This window comes from Meriones unguiculatus, chromosome 21 (genome assembly GCF_030254825.1).
Source record: "Meriones unguiculatus strain TT.TT164.6M chromosome 21, Bangor_MerUng_6.1, whole genome shotgun sequence".
NCBI lineage: Eukaryota > Metazoa > Chordata > Mammalia > Rodentia > Muridae > Meriones > Meriones unguiculatus.
Genome location: NC_083368.1, coordinates 47,456,851 through 47,476,907, shown reverse-complemented (window position 1 = coordinate 47,476,907; position 20,057 = coordinate 47,456,851).

Sequence of the window (20,057 nt, the reverse complement as noted above, 5' to 3'; positions counted from 1 at the left end):
CAAAAGATTAAAACTAAGCTGCTATTCGCAGATTACTCAACATAAGGCCCCCAGCCTTACCTTCTAGTGTTCCCCCAAATAGTAAGAGTTTTCATTTTCTTCTTTCCTATGATGCTGCTGCCTTCACAAACTTAGTTATTCTCCTTTTTTTCTTTTACTTTTTTCATATTTTCTACGAGATTTTTCTTCCTAGTGCATTTTGAGAAAATATCTATTTCAGGAAATGTTTGGGGGGTAGGATTTCTGCTTCTAGCATTGCTTATTTAGTATCTCTTGGACCAACATGACTTCAGGTAACTGCCCAAACAGGGAAGGCAGAGCAAACTGACCATCCACAGACTCTAACAGTCAGTTAACATGCAAGAAGAGGGAGTTTTCATTTTATGACAATAAGAGGAAAATATTTTTTAAAAAGACAGAAAAATATAAACTATGGATAATAACCACATGAATATTTTAAAATATATTCATCTTCTTATGGAGAAAATGAACAAAATATGTGAAGAAATCAACTTATCAGATGAAACCTGTAGCAATATAGAGATATCAATGGGGAAAAAAAAACCAGTGGACCTTAAAGATAAATCACTAAAAGTTTACAGTGTGGAAGCCAGAGGTAAAAACACAAACAAAAACAAGCAAGAAAAGCCTTTGGAACAAAGTTAGTCTGGTCGCATGTAATGTGAATCCCAAAATGGAAACAAACAGCGGTTGCATTAAATATTTGAAAGTGTAATTATTAAAACAATGTTCAAATTTAATAAAAGGGGTAATTTATAAATTTGACAAATGTAATATTCATCATCAAAATCATGAAATAAGAAGTCTGCCATATTCTTCCCATGATGGACATATCAGTTCAACAACACAAGAATCCCTTTACTTCCTTTTATGAGAAATCCAGAAAGTGGTTGGTAGGTTTCTATGCCCCAAACAAATACAAAAACAACCACATTGGCACTGGTGGGAAAAGGTGGCACATTATCCCTGTTCCTACCACACTATCACAACATCAGGGAGGAGGCCCTCTCCAGACCCTGCAGGCTTCAGCTAAGGAGTTGGACTACATATGTACCATCTCAGCTTCTGATGGTGATATCCGAGAGGCTGACTTCTGGTTTGCCACATGCAAAGTACTGATAGGCTTGTGCACAGACAAATGAAATCAAACCCTTGGGACCTACAAAATCAAACATTCCAGTTCTATCTTGTCCCTGAAGAGAAAAACGATTTTGCTAAATATTCAGACTTTCATGATAGTATATAATGCTAAAGATTAGATATAGTCTCTCTTCCCTTGGAGCACAAATGAAACTGAGCATGTACCAGACCACTGGTCCTCTAGAAAATGAAATCTTATTTTGAGTAAATATGTTAGCACTCACCTCGGGTCCTCCCCTGAGCTCAACACATAAGAAGTAGTGTTTCCATGAGGCAGAAACCAGAAGGGAGGGCAGTTGATGAGGGAGGAGGGTAGAAGGGCAGGGGAAGAGAGATGATAAATCAAGGATAACTTCCAGCCTCTATCTAGAAACAGGAAAGCGGAGACAGTATACCCAATGCTCGCTCTCTGAACACTCTCCCACTGGGACATCTATCTTCCCAACCTTAGAACTGGAAGATAAAGAAGCCTCAATATGGGCTGATATCTACAAGGTGGGGAATGTACTTATATCCCTCTATAACAAGAATCTGATATCTGTGCACTGACTGAAGTGTTTTTAGTGGAGTTTTTGGATTCCTGTAGAAGGCTGTTAGCTTTAGAGAGCCCAGTGCTAGGAAAGCCACCTGGCAAGCCACTTTCATACCGAAGTCGAAAACCTGGAAATTCTGCTCCTGGCTCCAGATCTGGAAAAGGCCTTACTCAGTGAAGAACTTGGCTATCAAACCCATCTGCCAGTGGATCCAGGAGAAATCACACCAGTGTCTCAGCAGGCAGGCCTGCCAGCATTGTTCTTAGAAGTGGACCTGAAAATCCTCCTGCAACTCTTAGGGCGGGTTTGTCAGCTTCTGTCACACAGCAGATTCTGAATAGGCCCTGAATCTCAGTTCCAGTTTTCAGGTGCCTGCACTTGGAAGCAATGTGCCTATATAAGGGGCTTGCAGGCATCCCTGGCCAGCATAATAAAAGCAGATTCATGAACAGCAGTCCCAAGGCAGATTCTGAAAAGCCCTGAAACTCAGTTTCAATGCCTCTCAGTTATTGTTTAAAAGTGAGTCTGTCCATTTAGACTCCTTCTGGGCATCAGGTTGCCAGAGTGTCTTTGGCAACAATGAGTACCCTTGTTAAGCCACAGATGCCCAAGTGGATCCTTGTAGAAATTTTTTCATCACTGTTATTCTTATTTACAATTCATCCCAGCTGTCGTGCCCTCCCTAATCTCCTCCTGGTCCCACCCTCCCTTCCCTCTTCCCCTCTATGACCTTCCCCTAGTCCACTGATAGGGGAGGATCTCCTCCCCCACTACCTGACCCTAGCCTATCAGGTATCATCAGGACTCTGGATAATCTTGATGTCAGTCTTGAGTTTACTTGGATCTCCACTAAGAACAGTTCTGTCTTTCTGAGAACCCAGAGGCAAGGTACATATGGCAAAGGCTCTCAGGCAAAGACCTGAACTTAGTACCCCCATTATTCTTGAACTAGCCCTGCAAATTGACTGTAACCTTATAAAAGATCTTCTAATTAATAGCCTTACCATGAAACATACCTGGATATGACATCCTGATGACCTTTATCTCAGCTGTCACCAGTTAAGCCCATGTGCTGACAGAATGGAAGTCCGTCTAGAGATCCAGAGAAATCAAACACAGTACTGAAGCTGTTAACAGACTTAACCATTTCAGAAGCATGAAGTAGATCTTTATTTCTGTGCCATATCAACAGACCAGGGATCCAGATTCAGTCCAGTCTCCCCTAAATAAACCACAGAACCCATGTTTCCTACCACTGTTTATTACAGAACTGGCACCTGTGGCCTGCTGTTCGGATTTAGAATCACCCATGTGTTGTGGACCCAACTATATCACCTAAAATCCTGGAAGCAGCCACATGACACCAGAAACCTTACTTCAACTGAAAGATTGTTTTTCAGTACTGAAAAGAGAGCTCCAGCCTGCAGATGACCAGTCCAGTGGTACACAGAGAAGGAAAGACTTGGAAGATGTGATGCCTCCAAAACAAATCAAGAAAACTCTAATAATCATTCTCCAGAAAGGGCCTGGATGGCAGACCAATGTGTGTGTCTTTGTGAGTCAGTGAAGAGCCAGGATAAGAAAAAAGCAGACTATAACTCAGAGAGTTTCAAAAATGCATGAAGGAAGTGGAAAAAATACAGGAAAGAGCCGAAAAGACACTCCACAGAAAAACCAATGGCCTCGGCCATACAGTTCGCTGGTTGTGTGTGGGGGTTGGGGAAGCAGAAGAGATTTCCTGAAGGCAATCCAAGTGGAAGATGAGCAGTCCCATTCTCAGACAAGCCCACAAGGTTTACAAGCCTGAAATCCAGCCACGGGGTTCAGTGAGAGAGTGATTTCTCCCGTGGACAGGTCAGTGGTGGAGAGAAATTCCATTTTGCCATGCTATATGAGAGAGGGCCACAGCCAGGCAGAACCTTTAGAATCTATTGTGAGATCCTCGGCTGCCATGGGAGCCCAAGATCAGGAAACAACTATAAGTCAGGAAGCCTCAATTGTGCCTGCCCAGAGAGGCAGTTGTGAGGAACACGACCAGATGCTGAGAAGCCAATAGGGGTATAGAGCACAAGGAGAGATAGGCCTGTCTGCACTGGCCAGGAAGGATTCTTATCAGGCAAGAATAACCCGGGCGTTAGATAGGTCTTTTTCCGTAACAAACTAAGTGCTGGAACTCTTTCCCATCTTCCCGTTGCTCTTGGGAAACTTCCTCTCCAGCTAAAACGACCACCTTTAGGGGTACAATCTGAGAGGTCTCCAACAAGTAGAGACCTGTGGATGTGCCACGGATAACATACAAAGTAAAGTGGCACGTAAGCAGCTCTGAGGAACACGAGCCACTTGGCCAAGATAGACTCCATACCAGCAGAGCATAGGAAAGATGTGAGCAGAGTTCATGGAATCCAACCACTCCAGGCAGAGAGCAGGGTGACTCCAGTTATTCAAGCACCCAGAAATAGCACAGTTTTTCCCCCTCCTGTGTCTTCCATGTTTAGCAGAATTTTTACAGTATATATTTAAGTGTTTTACTTGCTATTCCACTTCATCTAATTCATCCAATCTGGAATTTTTGTTCTTTCTGCTATTGTTTCATTTTTGTTTTTCTTTTCATTAGTGTCTCTTTTCTTCTTTTATTAAGAACAGTTTTTTTTCTATACAATATATTCTGATTATGGTTTTTTCCCCCTGCCCTTACTCCTTTCACTTTTCCCCAGGCTCCCCTCCTTTCACATCCACACCCCTTCTGTTGTTTTTCCTTAGAAACAAAGAGGCATCTGAGGAACAATAATAAGATAAGATGACAAAACAACCAAAGAGAAAGAGCCAAAGAAAAAGCACAAGAAATACATATAGTTGCAGAGACGCACATGTTCACACACACAGTAATCTCGTAAAAATTCAGAAGCCATAATATATACCCAAAGAGCCTGTATGGGTTTAAAAAAGAATAAAATAAAAAAGTCCTGGCTTAACATTATAAGATAAAGAACCTCCAAAGATGCCATTGAATTCATTTGGGTTTGCTCTCTACTGCTGAACATGGCTTCTACACTTGAGAGTGAATTGTTTCCCCAGTGAGACTCCCTTGGGAGGAAAAAAAATCATTTGCAATTGACTACCAATTGGAGGTACATCTGTGTTAGAGATGGAGCAGGTGTTCGCTTATTTCAGCTCTAGGACCCCATCTGGCGCAGACACCTTCACATGCACACTGACACAGTCCTGTGAGTTCATATGTGTATGCTTGTGTCTGGAGGCCTGAAAGGATGGAGAATGGTGCCCTCCATCCCTTCTGACCCTCTTATTCTGCAGAGTTCCCTGTGCCCTGAGGAAGAGGATTTCATAGGATTCCCTTTTAGGGCCGAGTATGTCACACTCTCACTCTCTGTGTATTGTCTGGCTGTGGGTCTCTATATTTGTTCCTATCTACTTCAAGAGGAAGCTTCTCTGATGATGTCTGTAGTCCCTTTTTATCTTTTTCCCACTCTGTGTTTTCTCTATGTGGTGATCAGGCAGAGACTAGTGCAGATGTAATTGATTAAAAGAAAATCAGCATCATGGAGGAAAAAGCTTCAGTGTTTCATTGGGACAATAGGAAATTATTTCCTCAGAGATAGAGCTGTGGGCTAAGGGGGCCAGGCTACTTCTCAACTGGGGCTGAACTTGGTGATGAAAAGATGAAGAACTAAAGAACTGAAGGGCTGTTGGAAACAGACAAAGCACTATGTAGCAGTTTCAATCTCCACATAGAGGCTGTGAGAGGCTCCTAGTGAGCGGGACACCTCACTTGCAGCAGACACCCCAAAATGTTGGAGATGCCAGTACCAAGAGACATCCGTCAAGGAGAGCTGCAGGTTTAAAATGGAGCTGGCCTAAGAGGAAAGCTGTCCCACTACTACATGTTCAGAGTTAAAAACAAGAGGCTGCCTAAGGGCTTTGGAGCCCAGAGGATGATTATATCAGGAGTGATTCTCAGATGCAGGACTTTGAGAGGCAGAATTTGGGTTTATACTAATGGATTTTGGTTTTGCTTTGGTGTAATTGTTTTATGTTTTGTTCTGTCCATTTGAAATAAATAGACTTGAGGATGTAACCATTTTTAGACCCACAGTTAAGAGTGGACTTTTAAAGAACATTTTGACTTTTAAGGTGTTGGAACTGTTAAGACTTTGGGGAGTTGTACTTCATTTTATATTATGATGGTAACATGTCTTTGGAAACAAAAGGTAGAAAGTTATGGCTTTAAGTGACAGTTTGCTGTGTTGCATTGACAAGGTTAGTGCTGGTTAGTTTTAAATGTCAAGTTGACACAGTATAGGATCTCTGAGCTGAAAGCCTTAGGAGTTATTTAGAACAGAATGGCCCTGTGGGCATGTCTATGAGGAATTGTAATGACAGTCTTTTGATTTGAGAAGAACCAGACCGTTATTTGAATGCAGCATTCTTTAGGAAGTGGGTCATTTACAGTATAAGAAAAGGGAAAGTTACTAAGAGTAAACCAGTAAGCAAGGATACATATATTCTCTTTTTGCTCTTGTCTGTGGCTCTGATGTCACTAGCCTCTTGAGTCTGGCCCTGACGTTCCCAAGATGATGGACTATGACATGAAACCTGGACTCCAAAACGCATCAGTCCTTTCTTTCCTACCCTACGTTGGTCTTTTGTCAGAGTATGTGTCACAGCAACAGGAATGAAAGGACAATACCTGAGCTGCAGAAGTAGAATATCGGCAGGTTTTCGGGATAGCACTGCACTGTGATGCATTCTGCTGGACTTTCTTCAGTGTGTTTATAGACAGACGGATAAAAGATAGCCAGACGACAGATACAGATTTATAGTAAGAAATTAGTTTTGTATCCATAGATTTCTAAATTACTCAGTAACATCAACTACAGAACACTGCATATAATTACTCCTGTGTATCACTAACATCCAGGAGGTTATATTTTAATTTTGAAATAAATATCTGATATTTACAAAGTGTTTGGCTTGATAAAGTATGCAATGTTTAGTAATTTGTCTATCACCTCCCAATATTTTATGTTTTGCTACATATTGCTTCTTAATTGTGTGCCACTTGATATCACTAACTGTAACATAACTTAGAATATCTTAGAATAGTCTCTGCTTAGAATGTGGTTCCTAAAAGTATAGCGGTGTAGAAAAATATTAAGAATGAACCGAGCTTTATTTTATAAAACTGCTCAAACAGGATAGACATCAGAAGTAGGAGAAGACAAGGAACAGAACAGGAGCCTTCCACAGGGGGCCTCTGAAAGACTCTACCCACCAGGGTACCAAAGGAGATACAGAAATTCATAGCCAAACTTTGGACGGAGTGCAAGGAACCTTGAAAAAGAAGATAGAGATAGAAAGACCTGGAAGGGACAGGAACTCCACAGGGAGAACAGAGCCAAAATATCTGGGCCCAGGGGGTCCTGCAGAGACCAATACTCCAATCAAGAACCATGCATGGGGAGAACCTAGACCCCCTGTTCGAAGGAAGCCCATAGGCTGCTCAGTTTCCAAGTGGGTTCCCCAGTAAGACATACAAAGGCTGTCTCTGACATGAACTCAGTGGCTGACTCTTTGATCATCTCTCCTGGGGGTAAGGCCTTGCCAAGCCACAGAGGAAGATGATGCAGCCAGCCTTGGTGAGACCTGATAAGCTAGGGTCAGATAGAAGGGGAGGAGGTCTTCCCCTAACAGAGCACTAGGGAAAGGGCATAGAGGGAGAAGAGGAAGGGTGGGTAGAGCTGGGAGGAGACGAGGGAGGGGGCTGCAGTGGGGATAGAAAGTGAATAAATTGTAATAAATAAATATATAAATTAAATTAAATTTAAAAAAAAATTCTCAAAAAGGAACGTGATGAGTAGCATTCAGTTTCTTGAAGACATCCCAGTCCAAAAGCAAAGTTTCTTAAACTGTGTGTTTACAGTAGCCACTCTCTGTGAAGCATGCATCTTTGTCCTCAGGAAAGTGGGCACTGCTGTTTTTTGAATCACTCAGAGCCACAACCTGCCACTCATGCATTTTTTCTTTTTAGCACCTTGTTGTCTTTTCTCTCTCCCTCATTTGCTGCCTGCTGAGCAGAACTCTCCATGCTTGTTTCTCATGGACGTTAACAACATGCAAGCCCCTGGTGATTTATGATTCAGTTCTGTTCATAGTACCAGCCATATTAACAAGCTGATCCCCTCTAATATGTGTTCAGGAGTAAGACAATCAGGAAACTGCAAGCCTTCTTTCTCACATATTTTATAAATAATGCCCTTCTGTCTGATCCCTACTGTGACCCAGCCTTCCACATCTAAGGCTTCCCAAATGTCAGGGTGTGTGTTCACATGTTCTCACATTTTCACCGTGTACAACAGCCCTGTACAAGATGACCTCTTTTTCCTGTCTTAACATCTTACAGAATCTTACTCCTATTTGTACGTAGGTATCTATCTACTACAATCTACTGCCAAACATTTGATTTCATTCAACTTTCATATTATTTTACATTACTGTGGTAGTTTTATGATTAATGTTCTTGTTGTTGTCATCCAGAAATGCATGCATAATTCTGACCAGCTTCACAAATTCACCATTCAGTTCCTTTAACACTCCTTTCCTTGCTTCAGGAAAACTGTTTCGAATGGAATTCTGGATACAGAGCAGACTTTTTAATCTCTAATGTGCATAAATGTTTTACACCAGCACAATTTACAATAATCAGAGACTGTAAAGGAGCTAAGTATACTTCAGTGAGCTAACAGATAAACGGGCATATCCATACAAGAAATACTCATTAATAAAAATAATATACAAATTGAACTCACAGGCATTTTATGAGTAAAATGTGTAAGTCTCAGAAGCCTTCACAGCCCATAATTTTGTTAATATGATCTTCCTCCAGGAAACCAAACTAAGGGATGAAAATAGACAACAAATCATTGTTTGCATGGGGAATGAGCCTGATGAAAAGGGTCATATGAGGAAATCCCATGAGATGTTGCCATTGTTTGGTATGCAGGTAGAGTACCATTTTCAAAAATCAATGTCAATGTTAAAAATGATAAAAAAAAATTAAGGCAAAACAGTGGGTTGTACTCAACTGTGAAACATTTACATTAAGACAATTAAAATAAGAAAGGGAACCAAATTATATGCCGCACAGCATCACTGGATAACATTAAACAGCTCCACATACATGGTGTTTTGAATAGGAATGGAGCTATAGACTCAAGTGTTTTAATGCTGGCACTATTAGGGGAAGTGGCCTTGCTTGAGTAAGCTTGGCCTTGTTGGAGGAAGTGTGTCACTGTCTGGGTAGGCTTTGAGGTCTCAGATGCTCAAGCGTGGCTTAGTGGCTCATTGTCACTTTCTGTAGCCTACAGATCCAGATGAAGAACTCTCAGCTACATTTCCAGCACCTTGTCTGCCTGTATGCTGCCATGCTTCTCACCATGATAATGGACTAAACCTCTGAACTGTAAGCCATGCTCAAGCATCATTTTCTTTTATAAAATTTGCCATGGTCATGGTGTCTCTTCACAGCGATAAAAGGCTAAGACAACATGGTAGCAAATTCTGAATGAAATGCCCTCTACCCAAGTTGAGCAATTTATGCATCTTCTATCTAAATCAAATATCCTGATGACAGCCACTGTGTTCACAATAATTATGAAAATGAAATATCACCAATTTGGGATGGTATGTATCATTCACATTAATCATTTTTTTTCTAAAATTTTTGGGCTTCTATCAGTAAAAACTACAAATTCTTTACTAAGCTGTCTTGTTCATGCTACTTCATCATTATTTACTATATATAATGCTTTTATTTTAAAATTCAATCTTATTGATATCATTTATTGTAATAAATTAGAAAATACTAAGTTCTTACTGTATCCATCAAAACATCTAACAATGCCAAATGAAATACTGTATCCATCAAACATCTAACAATGCCAAATGAAATACTGTATCCATCAAACATCTAACAATGCCAAATGAAATCTAAGAGCTCTGTATGTGTTCACTATTGGGTGGTTTTTGTTTTTTTTGTTTGTTTGTTTGTTTTTCAGATTTTTTTTCAATGCAGTTTATTCAGGAACATTGAACAATCATCTGACCCTGGGGAAAGCCAGCCCACAGCTTAAATAGGCTCTGGGTAGCCAACCCCAGCGTGCCACGTGGGCAATGCAGATAGGTCCACATACATGAAAGCAAGCCAGATCCTCAGCCTTAGCCAAATGTGGAGTTGTTTGTGACAGAGAGCACTCACCATCTGGAAGGTGGAAGGCAGAAGCCAGCTCCATCTTTAAGACACGGCATTACACAGCTCTCTGCAGTTCCCCCTTTTTGTTTTAGACGCATCAAGCAAGAGTAGAGGTCTGATCTCTGATATTAGAAATAAATTGGGACTTTGTACTGATGTTCATTTAGGTGTCATCCACCCAAAGAGCATCAGACCGGTCCAATACCTTTTTCTCAGAGGCGGGACCTGGGGCATCAACCCGCATGCAATCAGACATGCTCTTCTCTGGGTCCAAAGTGGCTGACCCTGAGTGCAGTGCTTAGCCTCGCATCCTGAGCATAACATTTTAGCTTTTTATGGTAGCCAATCATGCTTGGGGAGACTGTCCTGCTTCAATGGCTGTAAAGGCCTGAATGGTCATGGATGCATTACTCTGTTGTGAGACTCTAATCTTGCATATACACCACAGGCAAACCAAGGAGACCAATACCAGAAGTCCTGCTAATGCTCCCATGCCCGCCCATTCCTTCAGATGATTCATGGCTGCAGCAATCCATGATGATAATCCTGTGGCTAGTCCTGCGTCCACTCTGGTAGAATTTACCTTGACAATGGCCACTCTCAGCTGCTCCATCTTAGTATTGAATTCTCCAGTCCAATTACCTAAAATATAGCTAGACAATTGTTTAGACAGATTTGCAGCACAGGGAAAATTCTCATGTTGTATGCTAGTGACTCAAAGTCCAGCATACTTTCATTGACAGCCAAGTTGAGTGATTTGCCATAGGGTATCAATTTGCTCCTGCACGAGGTCAATCCTCTGATTGAACACCATCAAGCCTCCTTTTAGTTGAGCATTAATTTCTTTTTTTATATCTAAGGCATGAGCTACATTGGCTAAAAGATTATTCAGGGTCTGAGCAGTCTGCACAGTATGACTCATGGCTAATGCCGCAGTGGTAGCTCCAACAGCCGCCAATGAGATGGCAGTAACAATGGTGGCTGTAGTTCCAAGATCCCTTTTCTGTCTGAAGAGAGTCATAGCGTGAGGGGCATTCACGGGCACAGGCACCCAGCGAGGCATGCGAGTAACCAGGGCATACCTAAATTTACTAGCATTCCAGCATTGGGCAAAAAAGCAAGTATCATTACCACAATTACTTGGCTCTATCTGGCTAATAATGAATAAAAATGGGGGATATAAACAAACAGGTGTGGGCTTACAGGAAATATTATGGGAAGCCTTAACCCCCTCGTTGGAACATCCTGCATCAGTTCTAGTACTAGCAGTGGTGGTGTCGGAGGTCTGACTAGGTTCAGGAGACCATTGCCCTCAGGGGCGAGACGTGCTCCATGTAAATTGACTAACTCCCTGTTTTCCTCCACTTTTGAAAGTCATTTAAGGTTCTTAAATTATTTTTCCCTTTTTTTAAATTTTTCATCAATTACACTTTATTCATTCTGCATCCCCCCATAAGCCCCTCCCTCCTCCCCTCCCAATCACACCCTCCCTCCTCCCTCTGCATGCATGCCACTTCCCAAGTCCACTGATAGGGGAGGTTCTCCTCTCCTTTCTGATCTTAGTCCACCAGTTCACATCAAAAGTGGCTGCATTGTCCTCTACTATGGCCTGGTAAGGCTGCTCCCCCGCAGGGGGAGGTGATCAAAGAGCAGGCCAATCAGATTATGTCAGAGGCAGTCCCTCTTCACATTACTATGTAACCCAATTGGACTCTGAACTGCCCCTGCTACATCTGTGCAGAGGTTCTGGGTTATCTCCAAGAATAGTTGAACCCCTGCTATATCTGTGCAGGGGTTCTGGGTTATCTCCAAGAATAGTCCTTGGTTGGAGTATGAGTCTCTGGGAAGTTCCCTGTGTTCAAATTTTCTTGTTCTGTTGCTCTCCTTGTGGAGACCCTGTCCTCTCCAGCTCTTACTATTTCCCAGTTCTTACATAAAGTTCCATTCACTCTGCCCAACATTTGCCCATCAGGCTCAGCATCTGCTTTGATAGACTGTAGGGTAGAGGGTTTCAGAGGCCCTCTGTGGTAGGTTCCTAGGTTGTTTCCTGTTTTCTTCCTGGTTTTTATGGATTTCTTTGGTCATTCAGATTTCGAAAAGCTTTTTACTGAGAACAGATCATCTTCAAATTCACAGCACAGATTTGGGGGCTTTTTCATATCCAAAGGTTGTGTTTTGTTATCATTGCTGTCTGCTTCAGAGTCATTGTTTTTTTTTCTGTGGCCTCACTATGTAAACTTAAATACTTGTCTCAGTTTTCTCATACAGTTTTATGAGTTTCATTATTACATAACAAGGAAGGGACAACACAAAACAACTTAATTGATAAAATGGTGGTCAATTTTTATATGCAAATAATTATTTTAGTCAAATGTTTACAGAAACCTGTAGGTACGTATCAATGAATGAATACCTAATAATGGGTAGTAAGTTATGATTATTAGGTGTTGACAATCCAAACTCTAAGATATTTATCCATTTAATAGATTTAGCTTCACCATAGTGCACAATGAAACATAAAAGTTATTACTACCAAAAACATATGCTGGAAAAGCCATTTTGTTCTGATGTTTTTGCCATAATGACAGTTGTTTCCCTCTCTAAGAAATATAGTGAGTTGAGACTTAAAGATGAGGCTGATAACTAAAAGGAACCACATGTAAAACCAACCCAATGAAGGCACAAACTGTACTGTCAACCAGTGTCACTTCTCCAGAAACTCATGAATCTGATAACCAAATTCAAAGATATTAAGTTGGATAAAGTGCTAAGTAATACATATTTAAAAATTATCAGTGACCTCACAGAGAATTAAAATAAAAAAAAAAAAAACAAAGCAAAGATGTTATTCAAGACTCAAGAAATTTAGCAACTTTGTTGAGATAGTCTACAAAGATAAAGAACATCTGTGCTGGGGGACAGATAAAAATCTTGAAAATGAAATGAAAATGAAAACTCAACTGATCAATTAAATAACAAATGGAAATCATTACCAACAGACAAAATTGTGGACCAAAGAATATCAGAAATTAAGGACGGTATAAAGGAATTATCACATTAAGATGCCATAAAGAAAATAAATAGCTACCAAGAACTCTGGGATATGATTAAAAAGCTAAATAAATGTCTCTTTGTTGTGGAAGAGAAAGTCAAGATGCAAGCTGAAGGCACACACACATGATTCAATTATATCAGAAAATGTTTTCTAATCCTGGGAACGGTATTAAAATACAAGTATAGGAGACATTTAGAATTGCAAATAGACATTCGTGGAACAAGATCTCTCCAAATCATATTCTAATTAAAATGCCAAGAGTACAAAACAAAAAAGAATGTTACAAAAATTACAAAAAGAAGCACCAAGTTGCTAACAAAGATAAAATCTATTTGAGAAACAGTGAACTTCCTAGCAGAAATGCTAAGGATTGGGAGTCCATGAGCTAAAGGTGCTAGCCCTGAAACAAAGTAACTCTAAACCATGATTTCTATTCCTACAACACCTATTCTTTAAAATCAAGGACAAAATAAAGTCAGTCTTTGACAACTAGAAAGAAACAAACAAAGAAAAATTTATGACCACCAAATCAGCATTGCAGAAGATAGAATAATAACACAGACATCAAAAGAAGAAAGATATGCATTATCATGAGCACTTGGGAAAGAATAAGTAATATTAAAATGTGTATGCATATTATTACAATAAACCATTATTAATTCAGTAAACAAACAAAACTCTTCAAAAAGAGCAATCATATAAGCTTCAATAATCACTCTCAATATGATTAGTCTTGATTTCCAAGAGATTAAAAAACACAGACAAGCTGAATGAATAAACTGTTTTAATCTACCATGATCCAAATATTTGCTGTCTTTAAGACACTCTTCTCTTATGTAGAGCTTGGGGAATCTTGTCGAAGTGGGGGAGGAAGGATTGAAAGAGCCAGAGAGGTCCAGACCACCACAAGAAAACCTGCAGAATCAACTAACCTGAGCCCATAGGGGCTCACAGAGACTGAAAGTAACAGATGTGCAGCTTGTTCTTTATGGGGGACCCTTAACAACTGGAGTAGGGTCTGTCTCTGACACTGTTACCTTCCTTTTGAATCCCTTTTCCCTAACTGGGTGGTGTCCTTGTCTAACCCCCAGGAAATGAAGATGTATTTAGTCCTACTGAAATTTGATATGGCAAAAGAATGCAGAGGTTGAAATTGAAAGGAAGGGAAACACATCAATGCTAGCTGCAGCAGCTATACCAAATAAAACAAGGCAGACTCAGTCTGCTAAAATTAGTCAAAAGAAATAAAGCAGGTCATCCACATATTAACAATGAAACAATGCCGCACAAAGCTACCATGATAGGTGTATGCATACTGAATGCTGATGTGTTCAGTCTTATTCAAGGAATACTACTAGATATAAGTGAAAGAAAATAATACTCCTCAAATTAAATCCCTCTAAAGTGAGCTTTATAATTGAACTATAAATCATCAAAGAATTTGAAAACAGTACTAGAAAATAAAGAGATATAATAAGTTTATATGTTGACAAAATTAATATTATGAAAATTGACTTATTAAAAATTATCCAAAGATTCAATGTTACCTTATCAAAATTTCAATAATGTTGTTTATAAAAATGGTCAAAGCCCTCCCCATCCCCCAAGGGAGGAGTAGTCCTGCTAGGCCACAGAGGAGGACTTTGCAGCCAGTCCTGAAGATACCTGATCAAACAGGGCCAGACAAAAGGGGAGGAGGTCCTCCCCAATCCATGGACTTGGAAAGGGGCAGGGAGAAGCTGAGGGAGGGAGGGTGGGATTGGGAGGAAATAAGGGAGAGGGATACAGCTGGGATACAGTTAATAAAATATAACTAATAATAATAAACAATAATAATAAAAAATGGTCAAAGCATTCCTAAAATTTATAGAATAGCACTGAAAATACTAAATACACATGCAGTCTTGAACAGAAAGATCAATGCTGGGAATAGCACAAACCTTCCCTAACAGTACTCTACAAAGCCATAGTAACAGAAAAAGAACAGTATAGACACATAAAACACATATGTAGAGCCATAAAATAGGAAAGGAGAGGATCCAGAAGTAAGCCTAAACAGAAACAAACATCTGATCTTGATGAAGATGTCACAAACTAACAGCAGAGAAAAATTAGCTTTCCAGTGATGCAGAGAAAACCAGTTATTTCTTTTAATAAAAGAATATTGGCTCTGACATGAACTCAGTGGCTAGCTCTTTGGTCACCTACCCCTGAGGGAGGAGCAGCCTTGCCAGGCCACAGAGAAGGACATTGCAGCCAGTGCTGATGAGATCTGATAAGCTAAGGTCCGATGGAAAGGGAGGAGGCCCTCCCCTATCAGTGGACTTGGAGAGGGGCATGGGAGGAGATAAGGGAGGAAGGATGGGTTTGGGAGGGAATGAGAGAGGGGACTACAGCTGGGATACAAAGTGAATAAACTGTAATTATGTAAAAAGTAAAAATTTAATAAAAAATATTGGATTCCTGCCTCTCAAGCTGCACAACAATCATCTCAACATGGAGGAAAAACCTTACTCTAAGGATGAAAACATTAAACATAGTAGAAGAAAACATAGCAAAAATTCTTATAGATACAGTCATAGATAGACTTTCTGAAAAGAACTCTAATGTCTCAAAAACTAATAGCAAGAATGAATAAATGGAGTTACAGAAATTGAAAACTTGTAAACAAGGAAAGAAACATCAAAGTGAAGAGACAGCCTAAAAATGAAAACATAATATTGCAAGCTATTCCTCTAATGGTATCCAGAATATTTAAATAATCAATAATCCAATCAATAATTGCACAAATTAAATCAAAAGATAATTTTCAACAGAAGAAATACAAATTTCTAATAAACACATGAAAAGTTGATGTGTTTATCCTTTATAGAAATGCAAACAAAAACCACATGGAGATCCCATCTTACCTTACTTTCTTCCCCACCAAAAAAATACACACACACACACACACACACACACATACACACACACACAAAACAAAAGACAGATGCTCATGAGGATTCCAGGGAGTGTGAACACTTAGACACTGGTGGGAATGTAATTTAGTGTAGCCGCTATGGAAATCAGTATGGAGTGTCTCAAAAATTAACAGCAGAACTGTCACATAATCCTGCTCCAGCTCTGCCACTGCTAGATACACAGCTGACATAGTCACAGTCAGCATACACAATAAGAATCTTCCCGCCCCTGCTCACTACAGTGCTATTAACAGCAGCCAGTTTGTGGCTCGAGTTTAGGTGTCCATCAAAGGACACATGGCTAAAGAAATATGTGAGATATATGTGCAGTTATCAGGTCATGAAGAAGAAGAAATCAGGCTTGATAATGGCTCTGTCAGTAAAAAGCTTGCTGCACTAACACGAGAAACTTAGTTGGTTGCTCAGTACCTTGGGAAAAGCTGACTGTGGCGGTACACACCTGCAATCCTAGATTTCATGAGGCAGAGACAGGAGAGTGGCTAGGGATTGCTGGTCAGCCTGTCCAGCTGAGTTGGAAAGCTTCAGATTCACTGAGAGAATCTGTCCTACCAAAAGAAAAGAAGAGTAATAGAGAAAAACATTTGATATTAACATCTGGCCTGCACACACATGTATACACACATGCACATGAGTATACACATATATATGCGCACACACACACACACACACATACACACACACACACACACACACACACACACACAAAAGAACAAAGTCTTGGCATTTGCAAGAAAATGGATAAAACTGGGGATAATCATATTAACTAAGCCCTGCCTCAGGCAGTCAAATACAGCAGGTTTTCTCTCTTGTGTTAGATTGAGATTATCTTTTAAAGATATAAAAATAAAATAAAAAGAAGGAAGAGGGAATAAGACAGGGAAATAGAGGGTAAACATCCTCAAAGAACATTGTATGCATGCACGAAAGATCAAATGAAACCCACCCTTTTACACAATTAATGTGCAGTAAGACAAAAGGGTGTTTTGTAGTCTGCAGCTAACAGTTTCAAAGTCTGTGTTTAAAAGCAGAATTTCCAGGTAGAATAATTTGAGGAATGTTTTTAAAATCTAGGAGCTTGCCTATCTAATATAGTAGCTGATGATAACAGGTAGCTATTTAATTCAAATTAACCAAAGGGAGTCAGTTTGGAAACTGATTTTCCTGATCATGCTAAGAACATGAGCCCAAATGTAGGAAGGACACGGTGATCATCAGAAGAAGGTCTATTACAGGACCGGAAAAGAATGGCCCAGAGAATGTATGTATGAAGATACACTGTTCTTTCAAGTAAATCTATAATTTAATTTCTTAAATTGTTCATTTTTAATATATATTCAAAAAATTTAGCTAAATAATATTTATAATAATTTTTTAATATAAGCACTAAAACTAAAATTGACTTTGACAGTTTTTTGTCATGTAATTAATAGCTCATGACTAAAACTTTTTAAAGAAACCTATGAAAAAATTACAAGTTTGGTCCTCCTCCTCATTCCATGTGTATAGGTGTGTGTATGTGTGTATATGCAAGTGTGCAAACTGCAGCATGCATATAGAGATCAGAAAACACCTCACAAAGGTCAGTCCTCTTCCTCTAACATGTGGGTTCCAGCTCTTGAAGTCAGGTAGTCTTCCTGGAAAAAACCTTTACCCAGTAAGCCATCTCTGGTTTCCAACGTTTCCAGTACTTTCAAAGACATTGTTGCTGCAGTTTTCATTATACAAAGCATCCTCCTGATCATGAATACCTGAAAAGAGGTATTACAATCAAAATTGCCCTTTTCAATGTCTATAAAGACAAACTACAAGAGAAAATTCATTCTTTTTCAGGTGGAATAATTACTTGCTTTCTAATATTATCTTTATAAGATAAATTCTCCTTTATTCCTTTGCTTTTCACTTTTGGGGGCTAAAATTTGAATCCAGGGCCTGATCCAGCAGGACAAGTGTTCAATGAGAGGATAAATCCCTGTCTCTACCCTTTTTTTATATGGTGACTGTCTCAAAAAAACAACAACAAAAGAATTAAGACAAACTGCACACACATGTATAAACACGTGAATCTGAATGCATGTGAGCACACACACAGACACACGGACACACAGACACACAGACACACACACACACACACATTATCCCCTGGAAATTGTAATTTGAATATTGAATAATGATGCATCATCTTGTACTTTTTGGTAATTCCAGTGGAGTTGAACTGAAATATCCATTTGAACTTTATATAAAAATGCAACTATTAATCAGATTGATTTCCCCAATGAAAAGTAATTTTCAAAGTTATTTTCAGCATGTGAAGTTCTAAATCTAGTTCAACCTTTTCAAAAAAAATATATCTTATGAACTTTGAGAGGGTTTAAAGCATTACCTAACCTAGATAGAAGTATTTACGAATAGTCCATCAGCTATCCATTGAAGGAAATCTTATGGGTTTTCCACCTAGAATTACATTAGTAATTAAAGGGTATGCATGTCTCCATTTTTAATATACTATCTAAAATTCTGTGTTTCATTTCAGTGTGAAAAGAATAACCTTTCCAGCTGCAACACAAAATAATGACTTTTACTGTAGTAGTGCAGAAACTGAATGAATGTTAAGGCAGCTGGCCATGATGAGGAGTGTAAGGTGCATCATCATGCTAATGGAGAAATTACAAAGCCTTTTTTTCAGATAGGAAAAGCCAGATATGGCACCCTAAATAGCTGGGGGTTGTTAGTTAGTTAGTTAGTTAGTTTGTTTTTCATCATGGATTTGTTTGTTTATTCCAAATCTGAGTATTGACAAAGAAACACTATTCTTCCAGTTTAGGGTGATAATTATAGCCAAGAAAAATTAAGTTCTACCTTGTAATTATAAAGCACAGGCTGGACGTTGCTAATTATAAACTTTAGAACAAAGAATATATGTTATTTCAAGTCTGCAAATGGGTTCTAAAGTAATTTTTATAATTGTTCATCTTTTCTAAATTCAATAATCTCAAAAGGCAAATATATCCAAGGGTGTATGTACTGTGCTATTTATTTTTATCTATTATTTGTTCCAATTATGAGTTCTCTCATAAGTGTAATGCATACATACGTGTATATGTGCATGACATGTGCATGGGTATGTGGGGGAGTTATCCTGATGTTAGCTGGTTTTCTCTGTCAGTGTTCCCCTTGTGTTTTGAGACAGTCTCTGACTGAACTTTGAGCTCACCAGTTTGGCTCATCTGGCTGTGAATGAGCTCCAGGGACTCGCCTATCTCTGCTGCCCCAGAACTGAGATTAGAAAGATACCCTAAAAACATCATGTTTTCTTCATTTTTAATAGCTGAGTAGTATCCATTGTGTAGATGTACCACAATTTCTGCATCCATTCTTCTGTTGGGGGACATCTAGGTTGTGTCTAGATTCTGGCTGTTACAAATAAGCTATGAACATAGTTGAGCAAATGTCCTTACTGAATGATAGCACATCTTTTGGGTATATGCCCCAGAGTGGTATAGCTGGATCTTGAGATAATGCTATTCCCAGTTTTCTCAGAAAGCACCAGATTGATTACCAAAACAAAAAAACAAAAACAAAAAAAAAAAAAAAAAGAAAACAACAAGGAAATCATGAAATTTTCAGGCAAATAGATGGGATTAGAGAGTTCATCCTGAGTGAGATATTGGTATAATATTCTTTAGGGATGTATACACTTTACCCTTGTTCATTCAAATGCTGATTTCTCTCCTCTGTATCTGGTTTCAATCCAGACATTGCACTGTGATACTTATTCTAAGCATCACCTGTCTCAAGTTTGTGTAAACATGCCACCATTTGCTCTCTAATTTGTCAATTAAAATACCCAGCCACATTGCTGAGCAATGGAGAGGATAGGGTGGGGCATCCTGGTTCAGAGTGGGAAGAGAGGAAGGAAGCAGGAGGAGAGGAATGATTCGGAGGGAGGAGAGGAGAGGAAGCTGGAAAGGAGAAGCTGGAAGAAAGGTCTTGGAAAGATGTAGAGAAATGAACTGGACCTAAGATATCATTAAAGAAAGTATAATGGGTGAATATGAATGATA